Source organism: Odontesthes bonariensis, chromosome 10, assembly GCF_027942865.1.
Source record: "Odontesthes bonariensis isolate fOdoBon6 chromosome 10, fOdoBon6.hap1, whole genome shotgun sequence".
Lineage (NCBI taxonomy): Eukaryota > Metazoa > Chordata > Actinopteri > Atheriniformes > Atherinopsidae > Odontesthes > Odontesthes bonariensis.
In genome coordinates this window covers 6566526-6578991 of record NC_134515.1, presented here as the reverse complement: position 1 = coordinate 6578991, position 12466 = coordinate 6566526, and positions in this window count along the sequence as shown.

The following is a 12466-nucleotide window of genomic DNA, read 5'->3' as shown; positions in this document are numbered from 1 at the left end:
CCTGTAAAAACAGAACCTAGGGTGGCAGCCTCCCTCATTCTGCTCTAATTGGACATCTCCATTGGCCTGATCGGATTCAGATTTTCCAGAAAATAACAAACTTTAAAATACCAGTTGGAATACTGAGAGAACACTGTGAGCAAGTGTTTCAGATATGAAGTTACGTAAGACGCTACAGCAATGTATAATATGAGAAATCTGTCTTTTTTATATCATGTGTTAAAGCCTAGTATAGTAGATTATTGGTAAAAATAATTTTTTTGAATCTATAAATGATTGTAATGTGAGCTCTTTGTGTGAAAATGATTAGATTTCTGACTGAGCTTGCTAACTGGTGCTGTGAAAAACAATCAATGATTTAGCGGTTCCAAAAGCAAAACTGCATGCAGCCCTGACTTCTAGACAAGAACAAGTTAATCCAATCTTATAATAAGAAGTCATTGTCATCATTGTATGCTTAAAGCCAATGGTCAATGGACCAATTCAGTTACAGACATTACAGAGTATGTGAACATGCAATTAAACTGCATTTAAAACATATGCACAAGATATAAATGCGTCAATCACTGTAAGCTTATACTAATGGTTTTTACTGAACTAATGAAAAAAAATCCTTGAAACGAGAGTCTTAAAGTGTTGTTGATTAAAATGATGCATTATCCATATTGTGCTTGGTAAACTCCACGGCCATTTGTGATTTTAGTTAATACAGTACCTTCAGTTTGTACACATTGGATGTAGCAGTGTTTAATTGCAGCTTAATTACTTTACATGAAGGAGCCCTACAATCCTCTGCTGCCACTGCTGACTTCAAGTCAATTTCTATGCAAGGACATGTAGCTTGGCCAATTGATTTCAGCTGAACAGCGCAAAGAGAGTCACCATGTGTAAAAAAGAAAAGAGAGAAAGCTATAATTTAAATTTGAGACAAACTGATCCAGTAACACTGACATTCAACTTTTCAGGTTTCAGTGTGGACTTGAGGGGGAGCGAGGATCTGTCAAAAATGCAATATTGCTTTCACTGACACCCTTTTGCATCTTAGAGAGTATGTGAACACTTGAGGCACAGCGTAATTACAAATGGGAAATAAGAGGCAGCTTTATGTGTGCCACTACTGTTGTTCCCAAAGGTGCATGTTCATCTGTCTTGATGGAGTACAGATAACACATATCCCTACTCTTTAAGTGATATAGCCCGGTGGTAGCTCAGTCATATGGAAGTGAAACTGAGACCTCTCTTTTTATTCAGATTTTCTCTTCCCACAGCTTTATGTGTTATTGCCGTGAATGGTATTAGAGATAAAGCCATTTCAGTAACCGCTGGATCTGTTTTCTTTAAGGCTCAATCCTATAAAGTAACCACCTTGAGTTGAATAAACCTGTCTTTTGTAGTGTAAATAGTCTGGATTTTCTTTTTCAGATCTTGCATAATCATGACAGAACAGAAAGCATTGTTAACTATATTTTTCACATTTTTTCTTATTTTCATCAACACAAGGTTCACCGGTTTCTGAATCATGAAAACTGCACTCACCTAAAATTGATGCTTTTATGAAAGCCTGTAACAGTAATAATGGTGCAAAATGGGTTTAAACCAAGCACTTTCATGTGGAAAAATATTGTTTTATGTGCTTATTTTAGCATTTGTATGTTGCCTCTATAAAGATGAAAGGCATGAACTGTAGAGAGTATCAGAACAGGCCTGAAAGAGCGGTGCTAATGTACTGCACAAAGCCTCTCTAATATCACTTTGATTCAAGAGAAGTGTATGGTTGTACTCAAATATTGTTCTCTCCTAAAAGAGAAGTTTATACATATTTTTGATGTGCAGATATATTTTGCTTTCTGTTCCCCTTGTTCTCTCTCATATTATATTACAATATAAATTAATATTATCCAGCAATACAACCATAAACCCACTTCCATTCGCATTTACACAGTAGATAAGAAATCGTGAATGCTTGCGCCATGCATCGTCTCAGTACTAGCTGCAGAATGGGATATATCTGGGGGAAGTGTTTGGAGAATGGCGTAGTATGTGGAGGAGTATGTTGTGAAGTCCCTGGTGTGTCAGCAGCATCAGTTAAAAATCAGCTGAAGAGGCACCTCGGGGGAACTGTCTCAGGGGCACAAATTCACTTTTATCTAACATTCTATTGTTATTTCTTCCCATTTTATCATATTGGACACATTGGTAAACATTATGCATCAGTGGAGTGAATTCATGTGAAAAAAAAATACTGAAACCTACCGTAGGCTACATAGTAAAGACTAACAGTCTCAACAGAGTCCAGTCTCATTAATAGTGAGTCTATGGGCTTATTAATGAAAAGGGAATTTTATGACTGTAAGAATTTATATGATAAAATTGAAATCATACTGAATAGATTTTTAGGAAAAGGCACCTTTCTTTTTTTCACATCCACACTGAAACAACCATGCTTTTAACATCATCTCATCTTATTTGCTGTGTATACGCTGAACATTTCTGTTGAGTGAAGGATTGTTGAAAATGAATGTTCTCCATCGGGAAGACAGAGTGGATTTAATGAGACGTCTTGAAAATGTCAATGTCATCAAGAGTCATTTGTCTTAGTTGCTGCATGCTCCCTTCATGTTGACACCAGAATCCAGAGCATGGATGTCTCCAGCATGTTGCAAGACACTCGGTCATCCATCACCAGTCAACTTGACAACTTGACACAACATGGATGACTTCTACAGCCCGTGGCCCATCTTTTATGTCCCACTGTGTTTCCCTGGAGCTATGCATTTTTTTAATTTTCTTTTTTTTTTAAATCTTTTTGTATTTTTCCAGTAGCGACCTATCAATCACATCAGCTCAAGAAAAATTTCATATCGGCAACCTTGCCTCATTGCCTTCTTTAGTTGCTGCTTTCAAGCATGGACTCTAGGCACAGCTCTATTAACCTTTTGTGTGTTGCAATAGTTCAGTAGCCTGGCTGACGCGTCCACATCTCGATGAGATGGTGGTCTGGGAACTAGGTGTGCATTTTCTCATATTTGAGGCGTGGTTTAAAAATGCCTAGAGCCGTTTATTGGGCGCTACGAATGTCTATCAAATGGCGTCTGGTTCTTCCCAAGCTGCTTTACGCGCGATTCATAGCCAATTGTATCACTTATACCAGATGACGTATGTAGAGCGACAGAAATTTGACGAGGAAATACATCCTTCTTGGCAATGAAATCTTTCAACGTCAAACGTTGCTCTTAACTTGCGTTCTAAGCTACTTAAAACACTTTCTAAGGCTGCATCGAACGGTAACTTTGTGTCCGCTGCCATGTTGGATTAACACTCTACAAGCTTCGGTGTCGCTCATAGACTTCCCAGGCTAATAGTTTAAACCAATACAATGTAACTTCTCAAAAAGCCCATTATGGAGCTCCCCCTACAGGCTGTTCCGAGAGCAACTCTCGTCCGGTCTCTTGCTTTGTCGGCCTCTGTCTTTCTCTTCCTTGCTTCATCAGTCAACGTCTTCTTATGTTTCTTCGGTGCCTCTGCCATGATGATCGTACTGACAATGTTGCACTAGCTTAGCCTTATACCTGGGAGCGTGAGAGGGTTCTATTTGTTTTTGCGGTAGGTGTGCCAGAAAGCAAGTCGAAGTACTTCCGCTCAGCTCCCGGGCCGGTCCAGCAAAGTTACATAGCGCAGTTTTTCCAACTCAAACCCCCGAAGGGCATAAGAGACGGGCCAATCGTAACATTAAAATTCATTCTAGCCGCACAATTTTTTTCAAGCTGTTATTTTAAGGTAGAAATGTTACATAGTATTGCTTTAAATATCCTAACTTGAATCATTGTAATCGTGCATCTATGATTAATGTGCACATGCTATTGAGATTTAGTGGGGGGAAGTCATCCATCATCGGTTGATTTGGGGACAAACTGATAAGGAAAAAAAATCACAAACTTTGAATATTCTGTTTTTTTCTGTATTATGCTTCACTTTTTCTAATTTACATTTTTAAGGGGTTGGATTTGGCATATGTGTGAATCAGTAGCACATGTAAGAAATAATTTGCACTGTATCCAGTGCCACATATTACAAGCAAGCTAAGAACCTGTTGGAAATGTTGAAAAATTTGGAGTGAGTTTGAAGACTTTGGCTTTTAAAAGCTGGCCAAATATGTTTTTGTGAATCTATTGGCCAGCTACTCTCAAACAGGACTGTGGTGGCTAACTGGGGCTTCATCTGTGTGGCAGGGACCATAATAACAAGATTAAAACTTATGTGTCAATCTCTGATAAATAACCTACCATAGATTGTACTGTTGTTTATTTTCAGTTACAGAGCACTAGAGTAAATGCGTGGAATATACACATTTATTTTGAGAAGTTTTATTATGTTGCACATGTTGCAGTAATTTATCATAGAATTCAACCATTGCTTCATCCTTCTCATCCTCTGATTTCCATCGGGCACAGAGCAGCAGGAGAAATTATCAATATTTTTGTGATTCATTTATGAAAAGCAAATTGTTGAAAGAAATTACTTAAAGATCCAAGCAAAGCAAATGCAGCGCAACACAACAGATGTGCTAATCAATTAGTACTTACCAATAGCAACGACGGAGATATTTGTTTGCTCTTTTGGGTTTTTCTCAATAAGTATATGCCTTTCTCACGACTGATTTTGTCCCAGGAAGTTTTCAGTTCGGGTATGTGCAAAACATGTACTGCAAAAGGAGTCAGAAGTACCTGATTTTATGGTTCATATAATTTTTATAATGTTGGTTAATGCGAATGGATGGGGTAACAATTGATACACATGTACACACATAAACCAAAATACAAAAAAAGGAAAAAGAAGAACTATTTAATCCTGTTGAGACTGGTACTTTTCAAGCTTTATTTCATTTTACACTTTTTACTGATCATTTTCACTCATTGGCTAGGTTCATGCATTCAAATCACCTGGTTAGGTATACATAGATTGCCTTAAAGAAGAACTCCTTATAATATCTGTATATTTGAAACTCCATAGTCTAGTTTGCTAGGTTGGCTTTTTTGTGCTGACAAAAAAAAATAAAAATAAAACTTCCACTGAAAGTTTCTAGGCTTTCAATAGCCTCAAGGACATCTGGACTTATTCTAATTTAATTCAATGAGTGTAATGACTGTTATAAGGATTATTTTGGCGCTGAGCCCCCAAGCAGTTCAGGGATGCACTCTGAGTCCTTTTATTCGCCTTGAACCTGTCAATACTTACATATTTGAAGTAGACATGAAATGGTCTGAGCTGAATTACAGATGCCATGATCAAGGTTATACTCTACCCATGACTAGCTGCATGACTAGTGTGATAAAAAATATGCCAAAGCTGGTGCACATTGATAAGTTCACTATGACTGGATACATGCAGGGAAGCAGTGTAACAAGAAGAGCTTAACACTCTTATTAAAGTGTCTTTTGGTATGTTTTTCTAATTTAATACAATGATTATTTACACCATGTTTAGTTTGACATGATTTTCTCAGATCCTTTTAAAACTTAATCGAGATGTTATGTATATCACTCATTTAAACTGTTGATTAACCAATCACTGCTTCATCTACTTATATAGATTCCATACAGCAGTGAAATTTATTGCCGCACCATCACTGCCCCACCTCCTGGTCCACTGAAACATGAATAATTATTATATTCAGCAATGCTTGCATGACTAAACATGTCACTCATGTATTTACCCACCAGCTTTAGTAACAATAAACATGATGGAGCCTATCTCATTTTCTGCCTCTCCTTAACAAGTGAAGATAGAGGCAGTGTAAATCCAGGGAGCAGAGCTCCTTGGACATTTATAAGTAAGCTTTTGGGTTGTCAACAGCCTGGGGGCTTGTTTTAGGCAGTTTCCTTATCCACTTTATCTAATGATTTATTGTTGGATCCAGTGTCTTCATTTAAAGTATCTTGTACTCTTAAAAAGTAGCTGAATGTGCTGCACATGTTTGAGGATAAGTACATTTTTACTCCTCGTAAATATGTTTCTAAAAGCGTTTAGTTGTTCGTCAAAGTCAAAACAGTATCAATGGACAACTCAAAAATGGCTGAATCATTCAGAAACAATGCTTTTATATCTCTTGGAACTTTTCTTTTTTAAATACATCTTCCACAGCAATATCTAAATGACACTCAGGCAGATAATGTATGTACTCCTCTTAGCCTGTGTACCCGTGTTACTTTTGTACCTCGTGCCTTTCACTTTCATCCTTGTGATTTCCTTCTCTTCTTGCTTCCCATCTTCCTTTTACTATCAGTCCCTGTTTGGGTCAAAATCCATCTCAATATGTCGCTCAAAATCCACCTGCTGTCATCTCCTCAGTGTGAGGATGACCAAGGGAATGGATACACATGTGTGTGTGTGTGTGTGTGTGTGTGTGTGTTTGTGCTTGTATCTCAGTGTGTTTACGTGACATGATTTTCAATAATGTATAGATGCCTAGAACATCGGACAAGATCACTCACTTTGACCATCCTGTCTTTGTTCGGTCTTGGAAAATCAACTGCAAAACAAAACTTACAAGCTTGACACTGGTAAAAAAGTTATGGCACATTTCAGTTGAATATTTTCACAATACTCTCCTACATATTACTTCTTATTAAGACTAGTTCTGTATAAAAGAGATGAAGCCTTGATTTCCTTTCACAGTGTTCCTCCACTGTTCTTAAAAAGCATCAACTGGTTCAGTCAATGTTTTTAATATTTAATATTTTATTTTAATATTTTTAATACGTAGAAACAAAATGCTGCTGCTGTCAGCCTGTTTAGACCAGAATGCAGTGAACAATACTCAAAAAACTTGAAAAGCTTGAAATGATTTTTTTTCCATCTGAAAGCTGCACACAGATTCTCACACTGTTGTCAGGGAGAATCTTTGGGAAAATGAAGGCACTCTAAAGGGTTTCTGTACATGAGGCAGTATAATCGAAAGTAAGTATTATCTCAGAGATGCTACTTAACTCTTGAAATGCATGACACTAGGAGTCAGTGCATAAAACAGTGGGTAGATCCAGGATTAAGACTGTGCACACACACACAAGCAGAAATGTGATTTATTTATTCAATTAGTCATTTTTGCCAAATCTATGAAGCTGTGTGTATGATTTGGTCTCTTTTATGAATCTCATTCATTGTGAAACAGTACACGTGTGCATGAGCCGGATTTTCTCTGCAATCTTTGCATATGAATGGGGGTATGCACTCCATTAATTAATCATTTGCATACAAATGCACTGTTTGCATTGTAAGTTGTTAGAAGTGGCACAGAAAACATCAGCAAAGAAGAAGTGAAGTTTCTCTGAATGCTAAACAGAAGCGACGAAAAGAAGAAGGGTTTGTCTTCGTAATTTCTTCAAATTAATTGGTGTAATTTTCACTTTGTTTTGAAGAAAGCTTATGGAGAACTCTAGAAAATATAACAAAAACGGCCTCTGCAAGGTCTTCCAGCTATGACAGAGCAGCCATGATTACAGATATGAGGCACAGTTCTCATGTAAGGTGAATGTTGGCACCACTCAGTGCTGAAGTTTCAAGTGAACAACTTCAGTTCAGTATATAATTCATTCGTTCTTGATCATGAATAAATAAACTGAGTCTAGAATAACTTAGTCAACTGGGACGTGTGTCACAAAAAAAGAGCTTTGCAAGCACATTTTACAGATGTTTTTAGTCTTTCTATGTTAAACAACCTCTCTGCCACACATGTGGACTGAACTGGCTGAAGCGTGGTGTCTTGCCATTTTCTCTGTCATTACATATTGCAGACACTGTCCAGTTATGCAGGGAGGTTTTGTGTTTGTCTGTTTTTGGTGATTTTATAGAAAAATCCCCTTGGATTGACACTGAGCCAGTGCAATCTATATGAAACAAATGACTGAGAAAGCTGAAAAAACAAAGAGTCCTTCCTCTGACTGGAACTTCAGTGTTGTAAATCCCTAGTTAAGGGTAATCCCCAGGTAAGTTAAGAGGATACAGCTTGGAGTTAGTGTCTCTGCTGCTCTTCGCTGCATTGTGAACAAGAAACAATGGGAGTACAACATTTTACAATGCCTCTTCTTTTTATGATTTTGTGGAACTTTGCAGAAAACTGATAGCACTGTATGACAGCAGATTTTTTTCTAAAGTAATTATTTATTTATTTTTAATTATTACATAAGACCAACCACTGGAACCATACCATAAAGATCTTGTAAAACGTGTGAAATTATACTGTATTTCAGTTTACACAGATCAGTTTGCTAGAGACCTCCGTTGCTCTGAAAAATGGATTAAAAAGAAGTAGTTATACAATAAACTTCAGTGAATACATAGATTATGGAAACAGTGACTCTTCTAATGAGTCAAAGCAACTTTGGATGATATTATTTAGGATTATATAAGTTATTTGTTATTGCTCAAATGTATATCATCACAGACTACTGAAAAATGATAATTCAACACCATCATCTTGAAGATGCTTAATTTCTTTTCACAGAAAAGCAGAAATAATTGATTTGCTTTGATGATGTTTCCTGAAGGTCTTGAATTTGCCTTAAACAGATTCAGTAGAAAAAAATATGCATATTCTCCTGTTTTTAGTGCCACGGTTATTTTTATCTGTCTGTTTCTTTTATTGCAAACTTAGTGAGTTTATAGCAGGAGGAACCGAATAAGTTCTTTGTGGAGTCTGTTCTTCTTAAGTCTCCACTAGGCAACGTTGTCAAAAGCACTATAACATCTGTGATTTAGAAAAAGTCACAGTTCAAGGCTCCAATTCAGATAACATGCACTAGCAGCAGATAAGTCTCAGATTTTAACTTCTAAAAATCATCTTTATTGTTCTTTTCTATTTTAAACAAAACAAATCTCACCTATATGAATCTTCTATCCTGCTTCCCCTTTTTAAATTCTCTTTCGACTTGCCAATCGTGACAGGTCTTTGACTAATGTCTATGGATAGCTCTGTTTAAAGAGCACCCCATTTGATAGCTTTAATTAAATGGGGAATACTTAAGTGCAGCTTGAGTGACTAATTCTGTTCCCCTGATGTTAAGGTTAGCATCTGAGGTCCAGTGGGGGTGGGGATCTCATCAATACCTCAACATAATCTCTCTAGGTAAGTGCTAGTTTTTGCTCCCCCAAGTAACAGAAACATGCCCTAAGGAATAGCAGCATGACAAGTACATGCAACAATTTCAGTCCGTGTTTAATGCCACTGACAATTAGTTTCAGCCAATCAGTCTATTTTTAGTCATGTAAAGTTACTTTGCGATGCATTTAATTCAAAGTGTGGAACAACCAAAGCCCTTGGTCTTTACACTCCTCTTAATTCATTTGATGAGTCTTGGGCACTCATGCTGTCAGGCTCTTATCCAGTGACACTTTTAATTTAATGGAAGTTGTTTTAACTGTGTCCAAACTAAAGGGCCAGCAGTGTGATGCTTTCGTTACTCCCATATGGTGCCAACTTCTTGCTCAAAAGCTTAGAAGTGTTTGTACCGTGCATTATTCAAGTGACATTCTCTATAAATAGGAGATTCCTATGGAAATATGTTTATGCATTTATCCACACTAACTCAGCATTTATTCATGTGATGCATTATGGCTTTATTTTTTAGCAAGCTCTGGTGTCAGGTTTCAGCTCAAGCAGTATGTTGTCTCCATAACAACCTAATAAAACAGCATGCTCGCTGGCTTGTATAGCGAACTATGCTGAACACAGTTTCCATTTTGGATTAAGTTATAGTAAAAGAGGTTAACATTTTTTTCTTTGGATCAATCATCCATCCATCCATCCATCCATCCATCTTCCGCTGGTCCGGGGATCGGGTCGCGGGGGCAGCAGCTTGAGCAAAGAGACCCAGACGTCCCTGTCCCCGGCCACTTCCTCCAGCTCTTCTGGGGGGACCCCGAGGCGTTCCCAGGCCAGCCGAGAGACATAGTCTCTCCAACGTGTCCTGGGTCTTCCCCGGGGCCTCCTCCCAGTGGGACGGGCCCGGAACACCTCACCGGGGAGGCGTCCAGGAGGCATTCTCACCAGATGCCGAGCCACCTCATCTGACTCCTCTCGATGCGGAGGAGCAGCGGTTCTACTCCGAGCCCCTCCCGGATGACCGAGCTTCTCACCCTATCTCTAAGGGAGAGCCCAAACACCCTGCGGAGGAAACTCATTTCGGCCGCTTGTATCAATCAGTCTGGGTAATATAGTAAATCCGAGATGAAGTAACTGTTGATTCGTACATATGCATACATATGTAACATGCAGACAGGCAGGGTCTGGACTAGTGATGGTTTTAGAAAATGTTGCATTCAAGATATCATATTTATATTCACCACTGAAGCACATCTCATTTCAACTTGTAACTATCCAATTCCCGCTGTGAGCAGTAAACAATAATATATATTTTTTTCTATTTTCACTTATTTTTGTCCACATCATTTTAGAAGGACAGAGCATCTGATTTGTCCAATTTATTCCCCAGCTGTGATGATAATTGAAAGGTGAGTACCTCTCTGTTGGTGGAGATGGAGAAAATGGATGAGATATTAAAGATAGATGAGCGATAATTGTGCTGCCGAGCCTGAAAAGGCTTCCTGAGGTTCCCCATTGTGTTGTCCCTCACCACCCACTGTAGTTTGAGGCGCACATCACAGCATTACTACATTGTGCTGAGAGAATGTCATAAAGTTATATTATTTGTTGTATATTATACTTCACTGATACCACTTCCACATATGATTTGACTCACTGGCGGCAGATATCTTGAAGTAGCTTTAGTTCTGGTAATATTGGTCATTCTAGTTTCCTATTTGATGCTTGAGCTGGCTGTTTATTTGACCCAAGAACTGACTTGTGAATGGGGAGACACACTGCCATAAGTCTGTCCTTAAATGTAATTTGCTTTGTAAAATAAATTTCCTGAATAACTCAAAATCATCAAAGGTCAGATTGTATCTTAACTCTGATTCCCTCCTCTGATCGAAAAAGTGTCAATAACTGGATAAAAAAAAAAATTGTAAGTTGAATAATTAAAATACCAACATTTCGCATTTTATGTGTCATCCATGACATTTGAAAGTTTAAAGTTATAGGTCCTTAGTCTATAATACTGAGATTTAATGCCGTCCCATTTATAAGCCAAGCATTATATCTACTCTCCTTTTGATTGTGAGCCAAGAGCTTGGAACAGCTTCACTCAAATCAGTCCAGACCTTGAAAAGTTGAGGGACACCATGTCCATTATTCTTACCAATTTTTAGAACAAGCATTAGATATTTCCATTTTATCTGGTATTACATGATATCAAAGAACTCATTTACCACTTTTATACTATATTGTAGGTGCCCAGCTCATAACAAAAGAAGGGTATGAGGTGTGTTTCTTTGTGTGAGCATGGACTTATAATGTATTCTTAGAGGAGTGCAGTCTCATTGCATTTGTAAAACGGTCACAAAAAGATTGTACATCTGGTTTAACAGTCAAAAAAATTCACTTAGTGGCTGAAAGATGTAGCAGAGTCAGGAGTTTCTCTCCTGTTTAATCCAGAACTTTTTAAAAGTCAGTTACTTTTCAGCTTTGCTGTTGGGCTGCACGATGATGTAATGGTTAGCACTGTCATCCTACAGCATGGATGCATTGCTACTTTACAATTTTATATTCTTAAATTTATTTCTTTATTTCCAGTTTAACTCTATATTGAGCAAGTCCTCAACCTCTGTGTTAATGTAAGTCTTAATTTCTTTAAATAGCCTAACCTTTTCAAGAACCCAGCACATCACTTAACAGCTGGAAAGCCTATAACCAGGATATAGCCAAGGACCCCAGATAAGATATCTATGATCATTTATCATTTATATGCCATAGATGACCTAATGAAGGCTCCAGGTTACACAAATGATTTCTTGACATTGTCTCTGTTCCAGCTCTATAGGTTTAGGACCCACATCTTCAGGTTTTTTTTATTGTTAAAGTAAGGGCTTCTTACTAACACTGGCAGTCTATTACTAGTTATTTTAGTTATTTTCTCTGATGGCAGCATTTCAAGGTAGAAGTCATCATGAACTAAAATGCATCTGTATTTATTTATGATGACTTGGCCAGTCACTCCACTGGCCTGAGATTTTCACTGTCTCAATGTGCAGAACCTTGAAATGGGTCTGGCCAACATGCCCCCTTAAACAAATACCAAGCTAATTTCCCTCTGACATCACTGGGCACCCAGTGTAAGTGGACTTTTCACACACACTCATCATGATGACGTTTGATTTGTTTCATAATGCTGAACAGTGGTGTTTTCTCCCCTCAGAATCTCATATTTCTGACCCCAGAATACTTCCACTATTCACAGCATTGTGTTGCCCAGACTGATGGCAATATGCTATAAGTGTATACATTTGACAACTGGACAGTCTGTGCAGTCAGTGTTTACTTGCCACAAACAAACATACAGACAACACCTGT